This window comes from Harpegnathos saltator, unplaced genomic scaffold (genome assembly GCF_003227715.2).
Source record: "Harpegnathos saltator strain DR-91 unplaced genomic scaffold, Hsal_v8.6 scaffold806, whole genome shotgun sequence".
Classification (NCBI taxonomy): Eukaryota; Metazoa; Arthropoda; class Insecta; order Hymenoptera; family Formicidae; genus Harpegnathos; species Harpegnathos saltator.
The window spans coordinates 354,639-372,541 of record NW_020230656.1 but is presented as its reverse complement, the minus strand read 5'-3'; the positions used below and the strand labels follow the sequence as shown (position 1 = coordinate 372,541).

Below are 17,903 nucleotides of genomic sequence, written 5' to 3'. Positions count from 1 at the left end.
ATATACATTTCATCCCATTTTAAGGCACACACTCATTCTTCCTGAGGTATTTGCGATATTTTTTCTTTTAATTTTTTAAATAAAAAATCGCAAAATCCCGGTTTTATATCATACTCTTCTAACCATCTTCTAACTGTTCGCTGTCCGGGAAAATTGCAACCTGCTTTCTTTAAGCGACAAAATGCTGACGCTGAATAATAATATAATTGCTTAGAAAGCATTTTTCTTCCTCTTGTAACGGCCGAACTCCGCGGTTCGGTCGTCGCTACGCGTTTCGCGCGGATAATGCTCGTCGGAGTCCGGGTTCGAGGAGGAGTAAAGCAGCGAGATACTTGAAAATGGCAATAGAAATAACTTAGCTTTATTCTATGCTTACTGAGATACAAGAGTTCGGTCCCGAAGGCGTTGTCGCGGGCCGCGTCTATTAGGCGCGTCGGTACGGTACGGTGCGGTGCGGTACAAGCGCGCGTACGGACGGATAGGCCGCACGGAAGGCGGGGCCTATTGCGCGACGCGTGTAGACGGTAACAACGGTAACGGCGCGGTGATCGGTCTCACTTCGCGACGCTGGGCGTCTCGGACAATTATCGCCCAATACTCGTCTCGCAATCGCTCGCGTATAGATGGTCACCGGACCGGAGATTTCGACTCTCGGACGAACGCACGCACGCAAGTCGCGGAATACGCGAAATGATTTCGTCCGTCGGGGCCGAGGACTCTCGACAGAGAAGGCGTATGCACCTTCCCTTTTCCCTACGTTCGCGGAGGAAAGCGACCAAGTGCTGCGGACACTTAGTGGAGATGGCGGACACACCGTCCCGGGTTCTTGGTCGCTAGACGGATCGCCTAAAGGCTGAGTACGCTCAGCGGAGTTCGCCGACGGACGAACCCCTGACTCAAAGCGGCGGGTAAAGGCGAGAGACTGTCGAGTACGCTCGACTGAGCACGCGCACGCACGAGCCCAGGAAGACGGGAGACGGCCAAGTATCGAGTACGCTCGATCGAGACTGCGGACGCACAATCCCGTTTGCTTAGTCGCCGGTCGGGTAGTCAGAATACGGAAAGCAGAGCGCAACGGTCCGGATATTCTCTCTTTCGGCATACAAGCGTCTAGATTGAATCGGCGGTACGGATCGGTCTGGTGTCTAGAAGCTCGATCGCCGCCGTTTTATAATTGATCGCGCTACAATTGATACGGCGGCGATCGAGCGGTGCGCCTATCGGCGCGAGGCACAGCGACGGCGCGTGATCGCGGCCGCGCGCGCTAGCGGCAGCACGTGATCGCCGCGGCGCGCGATAGCGGCGGCGCGAGATAGCGGTGGCGCGATCGTTTCGATAGCTTAAGGTGGCGCAAAGCGCCGTTCTTCGGCCCGACAGGTGGTCGGTCGGGCCGGTAGTAACGAGGTGCATCTGCGCCTCGTTACACTCTGTATATTGTGTGAGCGGAATATGCAGTTGCAAATGTATCATACTTTTTGCAACAGGATTAAGTTTTTGTTTATTTATCAAATTCTTTAATATTTGTTTTTCCGACTTTTGACTTTTACATTTTTCACGCGCTTGTGTCATATATCGCAACTGATAATTTAAACATTTACTTTTTTTTCGTAAATTAAGATTTTCTATTCTTAAAGCCTTGATAATTAAATCTGGATTGTTATCTGGATTTTCTTTACTTTGCATGCATTTTTTCTTACGTTTCACATTCTCACGTGTGTGTGGTTCTGGTTCCAAATGCATCCATTCCATGACATCTTCCTCTTCTGCAGTAATGTCGAAAAGTACAGTTCCAGATCCATATGTTCGTACTGCAGACTGTTGAAGTTCTTTTTCTAATATAATATTTTGGTGATTGGGTAAAGATAATTCTGCAACGTCCCTTTGTACCTCTCTTATTTCTATATTATCTTTATGTGCAGAAGAGGCATCTTTGTCGTACGGAATTGGTACGGCATCTCTACGCAATTTTATTTTTTGTGGATTTTTAAAGGACGTCACAACAAAATGATCTTCGCACAATCCCGCAGCTCGAAGGGTATTCGGAGACCATGTCTCCAACTTAGTATTTCCTGTAACAAAAAATGAAAAACAAGCGAATACGCGTTTATTTCTGACTTCCGTAGCAAGAGATTTGTATATGTATTCCAATAGAATAATTGTGTATTATACAGTAAGCATCATGAAATGAAGAATTTTATGATGGTTGCACTAAGATATTTGGCATCAAGTCATGGTTTCGTCTGAATATAATTTGAAAATAATATTTGTTCTAAATATCATATTACACATTTCCAATTTAGGATTTTTTTTTCTTTTGATATCATTATATCAATTATTTTTATATTTAATAATTAATAATAAAGCATTTAATATTTAATAATGAAATCATAACTGTCAGTTTTTCATACTACAAAGCAACAATCACATTTTTCAATATTTAGAGCATTTTCAGACAAAAAAATTGCAATTGGGAAATTATGAAATAACTTTAATAAAATAAGAAGAAGAATTATAGGTGAATGTTATATAAATATTTCAATAATCTTTGTATTTATTAACGTTTTATTACATTATTTTTAAAAACCAACTTAATTTTTTACTGAAAAATTATAAGTACTGTACAGGGTGTCCCGAAATTAAATGTCAAAACTTCAAAAGCGTGTAGAGGATCGATAAAGTAAGAAAAAAGTCCTTTACAGATTTGCTCGTTTTAACTTCCTTGTGAAGAAAATCACAAAAAAACAAAAAAAGTGTTTATTTAATATTTACACTTATTCTTTTTGTAATTTGTTTACACTTATTTATTGCTTTACTTAGTAAATAGATTGTTCAAAATGTTGACCTTTTGCAGCAATGCAAATATTGCATCTATTACTGACAGCTTGTATTGCAGCCAAACACTAATCTTATGATATTTGATGCACAGCAGCCACGATTCGATTTCTTAGCTTAGCCCCCCACACAAAGAAATCCATAGATGTTAGATCGAGTAATTGTGATGGCCAAGATATAAAACCTCAACGTTCAATCCATTGTCAAAAAATCTAAAATAAATTTTATCTGAAATAAAATTTCAGTGAAATCTTGCTTCTACTGATGAGAAATAATAAAATATAAATGGAACAAAAGAAAGAGATTTGTGTGCAGTGACACAGTCAGTATTTGCAAACTGCATCAATAACATGAACAATCGCTGTTATTCACTGATTCTTTTAGCGAAATTTTTTGCAGTGCTATATTTAGAGCAAAAGCTTCTATTACAACTATAATGTTTCAATAAAAAATGCACTGATTATATTTTAAAGAGTATCGCGCGGATTGTGAGAATTTTGTGGTACTGAGATTTAGAATGCAACGTTGTTAAAATAATATGTAATATTAGAATGATAATAAGCCGAACAGTTGCAATTACAAGGTATCAAACTTTTTTACCATTTCAAAATTGAAACAGCAGAAAACGGTGAAATATTCCTTTTACTGATACAATAAAAAACATTTTTACTGATTCACTTTAAGAGAATACATATACGAATCTGCCTTTCTTTAAAAAAAAGGACGTTAATATATGAAACAGTAAGATCCCTGCGAGGAATGATTCGTCGATCGACATCGAAAGCCACATAACACAAGATCTCCAAGGAATATGCTAGAGACTTTACAAAGTTTGGAAGACGTTTGGAAGTCTTCAGATTTCTTTCGGACGTTCTTAGGACGTAAAACATCCTCTAGATGTCTTTCGGACGTTCTTGTGATCGCGTGCTGTCTAGGAACGATGTCAGTTAGATGGTTGCTCGTATCAATTATCAATGATATATGGCCTTTCATTACATTCTCTAAGTTTCAATTGTTAATTTAACGATTCCTTTCACAAGTCAAATATTAACATGCTGATTTGAAACATAATGCGAAAAGCTTGAAAATAAATGCAAAGCAGAGAAGAGATTAACAATGAATATATTTTTAAAAGATAATACATTTTTAAAAGATGTATATATTGGCTAAGAGTGGATTTCTATTACCTTAACTTTTCGTCTCTCATTATAATTCTCTCTTCTTTATTTGGGCATTAATACTAAATATTCTTTATATACATATACACTATATATGTGTCATTTATTTATATATATATTGTCATGTAATTAATATATTTAATCAAGCCGTAAGAACACGAGAAGAGAGGAAGAGCGAGCAAGTGCGCGAGAGAGAGAAAGAACGAGCGAGAGAGAGAAAGAGCGAGGTATAGGAGTAGCGAGAAAAATCTCGCGGCTCACGCAGTTAATAAGCTAGACGAACGGGAAAGAAACAGATAATATGTCGACGCTCGTCTAGTCTCCCATGTGCTACCTCGCGTGCGTGAAAAATAATTCCTCGCTTCGCACGTTCCCTTGACACGAGACGCTACCGCGTCTTTTGATGTCTCTGGAGCGTGAAAGATGAAAGAAAAGCGGAGAGTTGTTCACTTAGCGATAAGATCGCCGTTACCTCGCCTCGTGTTTACTGCCGCGCGCCGCTCAGTAGTGAGACAAAGACGGAACGATTGTCTGTCGTCTGTCTTTTTCTAACCTACTATCCATTGAATGGAAGTAGTACGGACACGAACCTAGGCGCATTTTACTTTTATCACCGCGAAAGTGCGCCTAGCGGACGTAGTTTAGGCGCATTTTGGTCAGATGGCGTATCTAAAATGCGCCTAGCCGTACCCCCGAAATACGGCCGGTGGCCGCTCTCATTCTTCTCTCTGTTTTAAACATGTGATGACTCATATTTAGTAAACAATATTTACATTTTATATTCTTGTTTCTACAAATAATTGTTCTGTTTACCGCAAAATAAAATCATGCATGTGACTTAGGCGTTCCTATTCTTCGTTTCTTTTACCGAACTGTTTTTTTTCCTGATATAATGATCAATCCAGGGTGCGTTCCGTTTCACGCATATGCGCGCATCTTTTATAGTATATGTTACATAAACTATAGATAAATGCGCGCATATGCGTGAAATGGAACGCACCCCAGATCACCGTGCCTTCAGTTCACCCCGAGGTCTTCTTCTTTCAACTTTGGGCCTGAGATTTCAATATCTCTGTCCACTTCAAGTTAATATAAAGCCAGCGGCACACGGTGCTTGTTTTCGTGCTGAATTGCTTGCTGGATGAAAATACTGCGTTCTGATTGGTGCATTTCCATCCATCTTCGGAAATGTACCAATCAGAACGCAGTATTTTCATCCAGCAAGCAATCCAGCATGAAAACAAGCATCGTGTGCCGCTGGCTTAAGCTGTGTTCCGATGTTTACTGCCAAGGACTGCAATCTATAATATACGTGACACAAAATATGTATTTTCAGTACTGGTAGTGAATATCGGAACGCAGCCATAGGCCATGTCCCAATATTCACTGCCAGCACTGAAAATCTATAATATATGTGATACAAACTATGTATTTTCAGTACTGGCAGTGAATTTTGGAACACAGCATATACCCGTATTCATAGTCCTTCCTTATCTAAAGCCAACGGCATGCGGTGCTTGTTTTCGTGCTGGATTGCTTGCTGGATGAAAATACTGCGTTCTGATTGGTATATTTCCATCCATCTTCGGAAATATTATCTTATTATCTTATTATTTTATTAATTTATCATTTCAGGAAATGAAAATTAAACACGGTAATCCGGCACCACCGGTTTATGACAAGTGGAGGTTCTGCACTAGTACAATCGAATGACCCAGTAATGAAATTCATGGATGCAACACATGCTAACTTAGATGTAGAAATTAATTGCCCATTTGACAGCACTACAGTATTTGAGAAAAAATGTAAGCACTATACGTAGATCTTATTTTTCTTTTATATTACAACATTCAATTTTGACTTCATTTTTCAGATAATGTACAGATATGTTCTTAGTCCACACAAAGGCCATCCACAAAAGTAATCATCGAAGATGAAAATGAGAAGGACGAGGAAGATACTAATGATGTATTTTTGTATGATCAAAGCATCCCATCTAATCTCATAGCACACCATTGGAAAAAGGGGCCACTTTAAAGAATAAAAATCTAATGGTAATGAAAAATCTTATAAATTAAGTTTATATTAATTATTAATATTCGTTAATAGGAATAATATTTAGTTGTCATTTCAATAACTTGCTGGTAAAGCAAATATATCCCAGTAACATTACATATTAAACTTTGTATATTACAATATTAAATGAACATATCATTTCAACTGATTTGTGTATGAAATTAAATACATAAATATTTCAGCAACAGCCTAATGTATAACGTTTATATAGTAATAGGATATTTGTCTTACTGGCAATATTATTGAAATCACAACGAAACGAAAGTGGAGGAAAGTAATCTGCATTTCATCAAATTAATGATAATAAAATATTAATGGCAAAGTAATTGATTTTCAGAACTGTAATGAAAAATAATGAAGATTAATAAAACTGCGAGAAGCAATTGAGCAGCAGCGGGAGCTTCATGCTAAAAAATGGCGATTGTTGAAGAGAAGATTGTTATGCTAAAACTGTTGAGGGAGGAAAACATAGTATAATATAAAATATTGATAACGATATAATTTATATATGATAAAACGACCTTTTTAAAGTTATCCTACAGATGTAAGTTATGTTTTTAAATATATAGTTATTGTTACAAGTATAATGTATTGTATATAATAAATAATAATTGTATACAATAAAATATTTATATAAATTGTTTATGTTTATTACAAAATATACTTATAACAAAAGATGAAATCTTGTGTTTTTAAATTTTGAAACGCCACTTTAAATAAGAAACATTTTAGTTTAGTTTTTGGTAAATAAATAAAACATTCTTCAAATAATTATTAATTTTTAATCTAAACATATATATAAGTGTAAATTTGTATGAATTTATCTTGATTAACATTATTAGGACATGCTATTCGTCGTAGATATAAACTTAATATAAAAAATATAATTGGTTCACAGCACTGTTTCATATTTAAAAAAAAATATCTTAAAATAAAAGCATTTCTGTGTGCAAGTCCTATACCATCTTGTTCTCGATTTATAATGTCTTCAAATATATTCTTATTAAGTTCCTCTCAGACCACTTCACCCAAATTATTTTGTATACACACATTATGCAAAACGGCAATGGCACATACAACTGTCACTGATGTGGTCAACTTTGTTCTTAAGCCGTAGTACAAGCATGGAAATCGATGTTTCCAACCTCCGAATAGTTGGTCAACTATAACTCATGTTTTGGTATGTGCAGTATTGGATCGAATTTCTGCGTCTATCTCAGGTCTTAAAACAGGCGTTAGTAGATAGCTGCGGCACACATATCCACTATTACCAAGTAAAATGCCGTCCAGGTGTCCTAGCTCGAAACAACAGCGCAGATCAAATATTACGATCAAATATTACGGCATCGTGAGTTGAATCTGGATGCTTGACAACTATGTCAAGAATTTCTCATTGAGGTCCAGCTACAACCTTGATCGACTTGGCGGCGGTCTGGACCTCCTGTTGATGAACAGGGGGGTCAGCCAGCACCTGCGTGCGGCCAAATGGGGAGTCCGTCATTGACTTGACGTGGGCTTCCTCTTCGGCCGCCCGGATGTTCCGGGAGTGGTCGGTGGAGACCGAGAGCGAAACGCTTTCTGACCACAGATTCATCGTGTGGTCTCTCGGTCTCCTCGACCTTCTGCGGATGCTGGACCGCCCAGGGGAGGGGAACTTTGTCTGAGGACTCACCACTCGTTTTGGCGAGTGATTTTTCAGAGGGAGAGGTAGGACTGACAGGAGGGATGAGAGAAAATCAACAGGCGGGTGCCTCCTCCCCACCCCCCGGGGATGGTGGGGCGATGGACCCCGGAAGAGTAACTTCCGGGGGGTCATCTTTTTCTGAGGATTGCCCATCATCTTCGCTGGCAAGTAGCCAGTTTCTCTTCCCTGACCGCGGGGATAGAGAGGTGAGCTCGTCGGATAGAACAAGGGCGGCCACCCAACGTGGAACAATGAAGTCTCTGGGGTCCAGGAGTAAAATCCCGGTACCAAAGGCCAACAAAACCGGCCCCCTCAATACCAAAATGGTAAAGAGGGAGGCCCCCCCTATAAAAACTAAAGGGGCACAGGGGATAGACCCAGGAAAGGGGAAGGGAGGGTCGAAAATGGCAGTGAAGGTGTCGGGGCGGATCACCGGAGGCCCGGTGAACCGCTTCGACGTTATTTTATCATAGAAGTCTAGGATCCCGGTTCCAGGCTTCAGCAGGGCTACCCAGGCTTCGGCATCCAAGCAGTCAGCAACACCGGCTGTGAAGGAGGGAGACCCGTTAACATCTGCGGCGGGGAGAAAGAGGACCAGGGAGGCCACTAGCAGTGGCTCCTCGGTAAAAGAGGTACCTATCCTGATACCCCCGAAGAAGACCGGCAACCACGGGGAAGGGAGTAGATATAAGGGAGAGGATGGAAAAGGAAAAAGAAAGAAAGAAGGAGGAGGAAAGTGAGAGATTGGAGAGGGAGGCATGGGACCTCCTCAGTAAGGGAGCGCTTTGTTCCATGGAGGACAAACGGTTGAGGAGGTCTATAAGGATCCCGCCTCCAAGAACATGCTAAGGGAGGCTAGAGCACCGGAACTGGCCTCGGAGGCGGGCCGAGCATTAGGCGCGGTTCGATTGGTGGCACGGAGGTCCCGGACGCTCAGGGGGACCTTCGTGGCACTTTTGAACCGCGCCGTGGACACCTCCGAGGCCGTACTGACCACTTTGATCACGAGGATGGCCATGCAAGATGATCAAGGGGAGGAGGTTTCGGAGACTAAGAGGGAGATGGGGGAACTCCGGGAGGATATGAGGAGGCTGAGGGCGGAGAACGAGCAACTCCACAAGGAGTTAAGGGCCAGGGTGGCCCCAGCTGTTTCCGCCCTTGCCTCCCCTTCTCCTCCGCATCCTCCACCTCTCAAAAGGACAAGGACAAGGACGGAGGTCACGAGGGACAGCACGTCTGCGGAGGAGGCCGCAGCTGCCGCGCCGAGACAGGAGAGGACAAAGATGAGGAGGAAGAAGATGAGAACCCCTTCATCTAGCTCCTTAGAGGAAAGGAGAAGAGAGGTGTCCCCCGGTGGAACTCTGTCGTATGATGACAGAGGACATTGCCTGTCGGAGGACCCCTCCCCCCGGCAAGTAGGCCACCGCTGAGGGGGCAAGAAAGGCCCTTGATGACTCCATAGCTGCCATGGCTCTCTCCCAGGAGTGGGAGGTGGAGTATAACCGGCTCACGGCCAAGTTGCTCCGCCTTGTGACCGAAAGGGAGAGAGTCGTGGCGGCCGGGAGTAAATGGGCTCCGACACCGGCTTCTCGGAGTATGGCCCCAACAGCCCCAGTGAAAAAGCAGAGGACTGCCCAACAGCCGGGTCCTGCCCCACCAGTGGGGCAGAAAGGGACTGCTGGGGAGGAGAAAAGGAAGAAGAGGGAGCAGGAGAAGAGGAGAAGCCAGGAGGAGAGAGGAGCAGCAACAGGGAGCTGGACCGAGGCGGGTCAGGGCGATGGACCAGCAGGGAGCGGGAAGACGCCCTGGGACAGGAGCTGCGGAGAGAGTGACAAAAGGGATTCCGACTTCGGCGGCAGCCGTTACTGTCGCGTGCCCCCGCGAAAAATACCATGAGCTCATGGTAGAGGCCAGGCGCCGGATGAAGTCGGCGGATTTGGGAATCGATGGTTCCCTCAGGGTCCGCCAAGCCCCAAACGGGGAAATGATCATTGAGGTGCCCGGCATCAACGCAGGGGCGCCCGCCAACCGGTTTGCGGAGGCTCTCCGCAAGCTGGCGGCGGAAAAAGGTCCCGGCTATCGTGTCCAAAGACCGGTGAAGGTCGCAGCGTTGCAACTCACCGACCTGGACATAACGACCGGGACCGACGAGGTGACAGCTGCTATGTCCCTCGCTAGGGGTTGCTCGCCTGCGGAAATCTCTGTAGGCGAGCTGAGTTTCTCCTAGCGGGGGACTGCGACCGTAGTGGTGCGGTCTCCGTTGGCGGCGACTGCTAAGGTCGCCGCCGCGGAGCGGGTCCCGGTGGGGTGGACCCGAGCCGGGCGCTGCCTGCTCGCGCACAGTTGTGCTTCCTCTGATTGGAGCGGAGGCATGTGCGCGAGAGGTGCACAAGCGCCGTCGATCGCAGCGGTCTTTTTTACCGCTGCGGTAACCCCGGCCACCGCGCCAAATGCTGCGAGGCGGCAATGGCAGGCTGTCCGGTGTGCGCGGAGGCGGGCAGGCCGTCCGATCATAAGATCGGAGGACCTGTCTGCAGGCCTCCTCCTGGGAAGAGGAGAAGAAAGGGAGAAAGGGGTGCCAAGGATGGACAAGTGCAGAGGAAGGGGGAGGCCGGACTGACCACCTCTGGAATGTGAAGCAGGAGACGCCGGCGGGGGAGGCCCGAACCTCCGCCGAGTCATCGACACCCGAACTGCAGAGAGAGGAGGAGGACCGGATCTCCTATCCAATAGGGGATCGTCAAAGGGAGGTGACAGTAATGGTAAACTCCCCGCCGAAAGACCTGGGAAGGTAGGGGACCGGATTGGTCTCCTCCCCAACGAGGGACCGGGGAAGGGAGGGGATCGGACTGGTCTCCTCCCCAACGAGGGACCTGGAGTGGGAGGGGACCGAGGAGGCCCTTCTCCCACCGTGGGACCTGGGGAAGGAGGAGGGAGACTCCACTCCCCGAGGAACTGGAAACAGAGCAAATGCCGCAGTCCAAAAGGAAGAGAAAAGGAGAGAAGGACGAGGCAGAAGCTGCAGGGGACCGAGCGGAGGATCCCCAGGAAACGGAACTGAAAGAGAAAGTAAGAAGGGTTGAGGAATTCCTAACTGCTGTAGATAAAGGGGAGCCGGAGGGCGCACTACCCCCGACTCCTCAAGTAGCCGACCTCTCCTCATATTCCCGAAAGGAGGGAGTCGCCGAGGTAGGGACCCCCCGTGTCTCCGTGGAGGCGCTTAAGATTGCGGCCATCATAGCCGGAACCTCCTCAGGGGATGATTCGTAAGTTGTGGTGCTCACCCAGGCAAGTCTCCCCCTCTCTGAGGGGAGAGTGTTTGACGTCAGCATGTTCTCTCCGATGATTCCCACTCCTGAGGAGGGAGAGGTAGCACGCCCGGAGGAAGCGTGAAGGCCCAGCCTTCACGATACTCCGAGTGCTACAGGCTAACCTCGGCCGCGGCGCCCGGGCCCAGGACCTCTGGGTACAAAGGATCAGGGAACTGAGTACCGGGCTGGGGGTGGCCACTGAGCCACATTGGGTGCCGTCCAACAATTCATGTTGGTTCGGCAGCCCAGGTGGCTCGGTGGCTATGATGGCAGAACCCGCAACGGGGTCTCCCCCTGCACAATCGGGAGGACGGGGACCTCGTATGTGGCAGTCGATTGGGGGCCCATCACTGTAGTGGAGGTGTATCTCCCCCACCGCAAAAATAGAGTGGGCCTCGGGAACCTTGCCAGGATAAAGGTGATCCTTGATGAGATCGGGGATGTAGTAGGGCAGTGCCATCCCTGGCCGGTCATAATTGCCTGGAACTTCAACGTCCACTCTGAGGGGTGAGGTTGTGGTCCCCGGCAGGGGTATCGCCAGAGGGGCAGGGCCGTGGTCGACTGGGCGGCAGGATTGGATCCCCGGATGGGGAGGATCGCTTGCTAAGAGCACCTCGGGTTCAGGGAAGGGTGGGTTTTGGGGTGGGGGGACAGGGGAGGGAAGGGACGTCAGGGGCCAGGGTGTTTCGGCATCCGGGTAGGGGGAACCAGGCTAACCCCGGCGTACCCTAGCCTACTACACTGTAACCCTAGGTCATATCTCTGGGGCCGGGGGCCTTGCCTTATTTGGCTAGACCGTGAGGCGGGACCTCTATAAAAGACCACGTAATCCTACGGTTGAGGAATGCCATGCCTATGAGATGAATGGTGCTGTCACAAGTGGATCCTCACCCGTGGAACCTGGCACACCACGGGGACATGCTAGTCTTATCCCGGGTAATACGGGGGCTCTACCCGGGATCGACGCCCATTTTCTGCCGCACTCGTGGGACCAGCAATGAAGGATTCCTATTATAACAAATACACCACTGAGCCTTCGGGCTCACGGACACTCAGAGACGGGTGTAGCAACCCGTCCATGGGCCAACCATCTGCTCGGGCAGGTGATCTTTGTAGAACGGACTCAAACGTGGTAGGGGTGGACAGGGATCCAATAGCAGGAGCCCTGTCTCTCCCCCCAGAGAGACTAGGGACACGGACCTCCGTGGAATAGCCGCGGAGGGGTCATCCACGGGGAACTATTCACCGTCCCCTGGTTCGGAACGGCCAGGGTCATGGCCCCCACCAGGGGGCTCGTGTGGTGAGCCTTTCGGTTAGGGAGATAAGGGCGACCTAACGAGGGAGAAACCTCGGAAAGGTGTCGGAAGAGCCGCCCCTACCGGGGGGTGAGCTTGATGAGCCCTCGGGTTCGACAGGGCGGCCATCCAGCGAGGGGCTAGGGTCCGAGTCCGAATGGTCAGAGGCCAAAAAGTCAGGACCGAAGTCCGGCCCCCTTACCAGTAGGAAGACACGGACTAGGAGCCCTCTGGTTAGGGGAAGGGAGAAGGTGAACCCTTCCAACGATAGGAAGGGACAGCGGAAGGAGGGGAACGTATCGGGGCGGGTCACTGGAGGTGCAGTGATCCGCTCCGACGTTATGCTTTCGCAGGGCTCCAGGCTGCGAATAGCAGGCGTAAGGAGGACTGTTCCGGCTCAGGCAGCTGCCAACGACACCGTCAGTAGGAGGAAGGAGACTTCCGCCAAGGACATCGGCGGAAAAAAAGAACGAGAGAGGGGATCAGCAGCGGGGGTTCCTCGGTTATCGAGTTGCCAGCCCTAGTTCCGGCCAAAAAGAATTAGGGAAGACTGGCGACCACGGGGAAAGGAGTAGGGATCCGGGAACGAAAGGAGAAGGAGTTGGAGGAGAGGAAGAAAGCAGCGACCGAGCAGCTAGAAAAGGAGGTAAGAAACCTCGACAAAAGCATCATCCGGACGATGCAGGATGGACGACCGGCCGAGAAGGTGTATGAGGACCCAGCCTGCAGGGCACTGCTAAGGGAGGCAAGAACTACGGAGCTAGTCTCGGAGGTGGGCGCACTCGGCGTGGTGCGCTTAGTGGCACCAACACGTCCAACACGTTGAAGAAGACCTTTGTGGCACTCCTGCACCGCGCCGTGGCCACCTCTGAGGCTGTACTGTCCACACTCATCGCGAGGACAGCCGCACAGGACGACCATGGGGAGGAGGTCTCTGAGACCCAGAGGGAGATGGAGGTACTCCTGGATGAGTTGAAGGGGCTAAGGGCGGAGAACGAGCGACTCCAAGAGGAGTTAAGGGCCAGGGAGGCCCCAGCTGTTCCCGCCCTTGCCTCCTCTTCTCCTCCGTATTCCCCACCTCCCAAAAGGGTAAAGACCTGTGCGGAGGCTACGGGGGCAGCACATCCACGGAGGAAGCTGCCGCACCCAGACAGGAGAGGACGAGGATAAGGAGGAAGAAGAGGAGGAGAACCCCTTCTTCTAGCTCTTTGGAGGAGAAGGGGGTCCCGCGGCGGGACTCTGTCATATGATGACAGAGGACATTGTCTGCCGGAGGACCCCCTCCCTCCGGTAAGTAGGCCACCGGTGAAAGGGGTAAGAAAGGCCCTTGACGACTCCATGGCTGCCATGGCTCTCTCCCAGGAGGGGGAGACGGAGTACAATCGGCTCACGGCCGAGGTACTCCGCGTCCTAACCGAGAGGGAGAGAGTGGTGGCGGCCGGGAGAACGTGGGCCCCGACACCGACTCCTCGGAGAACGGCCCCGGCGGAGAAGCCGAGGACTCCTCAACAGCCGACTTCTCCCCCTCCTCTAGTGGAGCAAAAAGGAGCTGCAAGTGAGGGAAAAAGGAGGAGGAAGAAGGAACAGGAGAAGAGGAGAAAACGGAGGAGGAGAGAGGAACAACAACAGCAGGGAGCTGGACCGAGGAGGGCCAAGGACCAACAGAGAGCGGAAAAAGGCCCTGAAAAAGTAGTAGCTGAGGGAGTGACAAAGGGGATTCCGGCGAAGGATCTGAGGAGGCTGACAGGTCCCCTACCGATGGCGATGCTGTGGTCACTCTCGGGTGAGCCACAACTGGAGACTGAGCAGCCTTGGTCGAAGGTTGTGGGTAGAAAGGAGAGGCGAAAGATGCAGAAGGAGGAAAACAGGAGGAAGGGTTTTTTCTCCAGGTTGCAGGACCTAAGAGGAGGGCGCTGGCGACACGGCAGGGGGCGCCGAAGCCGCCGAAATCGGCGGCCGTCACCGTCGCGTGCCCCCGTGAAAAATACCACGAGTTCATGATAGAGGTCAGGCGCCGCATTAAGCCGGCGAACCTGGGAATCGCCGGTTACCTCAGGGTCCGCCAAGCCCTGAATGGGAGTATGCTAATTGAGAAGGGAGAAGGGCCCTGGCTATCGTGTCCAAAGGCCGGTGAAGGTCGCAGCGTTGCGATTCACCGGCCTGGACATAACGATCGGGGTCGACGAGGTGACGGCCGCTGTGTCTCTCGCTGGGGGATGTTCGCCTTCGGAGATTTCCGTAGGCGAGCTGAGTCTCTCCCAGCGGGGGACTACGGCCGTGATGGTGCGGTGTCCGTTGGCGGCGGCCGCTAAGGTCGCAGCCGCGGAGCGGGTCCCGGTGGGGTGGACACGAGCCGGGCGCTGCCCGCTCGCGCACAGTTGTGCTTCTGTTTGGAGCGGGGGTATGTGCGCGTGCGGTGCACAAGCGCTGTCGATCGCAGCGTTCTCTGTTACCGCTGCGGTAACTCCGGCCACTGTGCCAAATGCTGCGAGGCGGCAACGGCGCGCTGTCCAGTGTGCGCGGAGGCAAGCAGGCCGGCCGATCATAAGATCGGAGGGCCTGCCTGCAGGTCCCCTCGTGGGAAGAAGAGAAGAAGGAAGGGAGGAAAGGACGCCAAGGGAGGATAGGTGAAGGGGATGGGGGAGGTCAAATTGACCCCCCCGCAACGGGGAAGCAGGAGATGTCGACGGGGGAGGCCCGAACATCCGCCGAGTCACCGAGACCCGATCCGCACAGAGGGGAGGCCGGCGGAACTCCTCTCCAACAGGGGACTGCAAGAGGGAGGTGAGGGTGATAGTCCACTCCCCGCCGAGGGACTTGGGAAGGGAGGGGACTGGCTCAGTCTCCTCCCCAACGAGGGACCTGGAATGGGAAGGAACTGAGGAGGCCTTCCTTATACCATGGGACCTGGGAAAGGAGGAGGGAAAGACTCCCCTATCAGAGGAGAGAATGGAGACGGAGCCGATGCCGCAGTCTAAAAGGAAGAGGAGAGGAGAGAATGACGAGGCAGAAGCTGCAAGGGACCAAGGGGATGCTCTCCAGGAGAAGGTAAGGAGAGTGGAAGCACCCCCAACTGCCGTAGATAAAGGGGAGCCGGAGGGTGCGCCACCCCCGACTCCTCACATGGGCGACTCCTCCTCATACTCCCGAGAGGAGGGAGTCGCCAAGGTAGGGACCCCCTGTATCTCCGCAGAGGCACTTAAGATTGTAGCCGAAACCTCCTCGGGACAGGATGAGTCGGAAGTCGAGCTGTTCAACCCGATAAGTCTCACCCTCTCTGAGGGGAGACTGTCAGGTGTCAGCTTGTTCACTCCAACGAATCCTCCCCTAAGGAGGAAGAGGTAGTACGCCCGGAGGAAGCGTGAAGGCATAGCCTTCACGATACTCCGGGCGCTACAGGCTAACCTCGGCCGCGGCACCCGGGCCCAGGACCTCTGGATACAGAGGATCAGGGAACTGGGTGCCGGGCTGGGGGTGGCCACCGAGCCACATTGGGTGCCGCCCAACAATTCATGCTAGTTCAGCAGCCCAGATGGCTCGGTGGCCATGATGGCAGAGCCCGCAACGGGGTCCCCCCTGCACACTCCGGAGGAAAGGGACCTCGTATGTGGCAGTCGACTGGGGGCCCATCGCAGTGGTGGGAGTGTATCTCCCCCACCGCAAAAATAAGGTCGGCCTCGATAACCTTGCCTGCATAAAGGGGATCCTCGACGAGGTCAGGATGTGGTACGGCATTGCCACCTTCGACCCGTAATAATTGCTGTGGACTTCAACGCTCACTCTGAGGGGTGGGGTTGCGGTCCCCGGCAGGGGGATCCCCGAAGGGGCAGGGCGGTGATCGACTGGGCGGCGGGGTTAGACCTCCTATTGATGAACAGGCGGTCAACTAGCACCTGCGCGCGGCCGAGGGGAAGTCGGTCATAGATTTGACATGGGCTTCCCGCTCGGCCGCCCGGATGTTCCAGGAGTGGGCGGTGGAGGCGGAGGGCGAAACACTGTCGGATCACCGATACATAGTGTGGGTCCTCCGTCTCCTCACTCCCATGCGGGTGCTGGACCGCCGCCCAGGGGAGAGGGATCTCCCTCTCCCCAAGTGATGGACTTTTAGTCGACTAGATGCGAACAGGTTTCGGGCGGCCGTCCTCGTAGCCACCTGGCACCTGGAGGAAGGGCCAGGTGAGTGGGACCCTAGATCCCAGGAGGGGGCTAGGGAATTAGTAGGCATCGTGGCGTCGGCGTGTGACGTCGCAATGCCCCGGTCCCACCCCCGCCGGCGCCGAGCCGCTTACTGGTGGACGGAGGCAATCGCGGATCTTCGCGAGGCCTCTGTCCAAGCCAGAAGGGTGTATGCCCGGGCCCGGCGACGAGGCGGGGATGCCGCGAGGGCGTGGGGCATACCTCTTCGCGAGGAAAGCCCTCAAAGCCGCCATCGCTGAGGCAAAGCGAAGAGCCTGGGAGCAACTGATGAGCTTCCTGGATGAGGATCCGTGGGGGCGCCCCTACAAGCGGACGGTGGGTAAACTTCGTCTGTGGGCGCCTCCACCTACGGAGACTCTAGATCACCAGGCTCTCGAGGCACTCCTGGACACCCTCTTTCCGAGGGTGGAAGGGGGCTCCCCCCGATCCCCGTTCCCGAGTTATGGAATGGGGACTGGGACGAGAGCCTGGAGGTCGATCCAGAGGAGCTCGCCGGGGTCAGGAAAAGACTCGGGGCCAAGGGGAAAGCCCCTGGTCCCGATGGCATTCCTGGCCGCGCCTGGGCTCTCGCCCTCGGCGAGGGAAGCCTGTCCGAGGCCATGCGGGTCCTCGTGAACAGGTGCCTCAGGGAGGGGGCATTCCCCCCAGAGTAGAGGAGGGCTAGGTTAGTCCTCCTCCCGAAGGAGGGCAAAGCGCCTGGCGGTGCGCCGTCCTTTAGGCCGATATGCCTGCTGGATGAGGCGGGCAAGATCTCGAGAGCATCATTGCCGACTGCCTCACCCAGCATCTATCCTCGGAGGGGCCGAACCTCCACGACCATCAATACGGGTTCAGGCCCGGGCGATCCACGCTGGATGTCATCCAGCATGTCCGGGATGACCTGACCTGTGGGATCGTGGAGGAGGAGGGCGGGGTGTTGATGGAGGTGTCGTTGGACATCACCAACGCATACAACACCCTGCCCTGGCTGGAGATTGGACAGGCGCTCGAATATCGGAGATAGACGGGGGTGCCTGTCTATCTCCGGCGTATCATATCGGCCTACTTCGGGGGCAGGGACCTCGCCTACTCGAAGAGAGGCGGGGTCCAAGGTCGGCGCGCCATGGAGCATGGTGTTCCGCAGGGGTCGGTTCTCAGCCCCCTGCTGTGGAATATCACGTTCGACCGGATGCTTCGCTCTCCCCTCCCCCTGGTTGCCACGTTATCTGCTATGCAGATGACACGTTAGTGGTAGCCGAGGGGAGAGGTTAGAGGGAAGCTCGCCTCCGAGTGGAGGCGGTGCTGGAGTCCGTGGTGGGCACCATCAAGGGCCTGGGACTGAAAGTGGCGC

At 51.1% G+C, this 17,903-nt stretch overlaps 1 long non-coding RNA gene across 2 annotated transcripts; it reads left to right on the top strand.

Annotated features, from left to right (window-relative positions):
* The first annotated feature begins 5,132 nt into the window (after window positions 1-5,132).
* LOC105183088 (uncharacterized) lies at window positions 5,133-6,651 on the top strand. Of its 2 annotated transcripts, none has more exons than XR_849752.3 (4): window positions 5,133-5,174; window positions 5,646-5,815; window positions 5,884-6,064; window positions 6,424-6,650. It is a non-coding gene; the product is annotated as an uncharacterized LOC105183088 (long non-coding RNA). The 2 variants fall into 2 exon arrangements; XR_849753.3 differs by lacking the exon at window positions 5,133-5,174 and adding an exon at window positions 5,407-5,577 and having other exon boundaries at window positions 6,424-6,651.
* The last annotated feature ends 11,252 nt before the right edge of the window (window positions 6,652-17,903 follow it).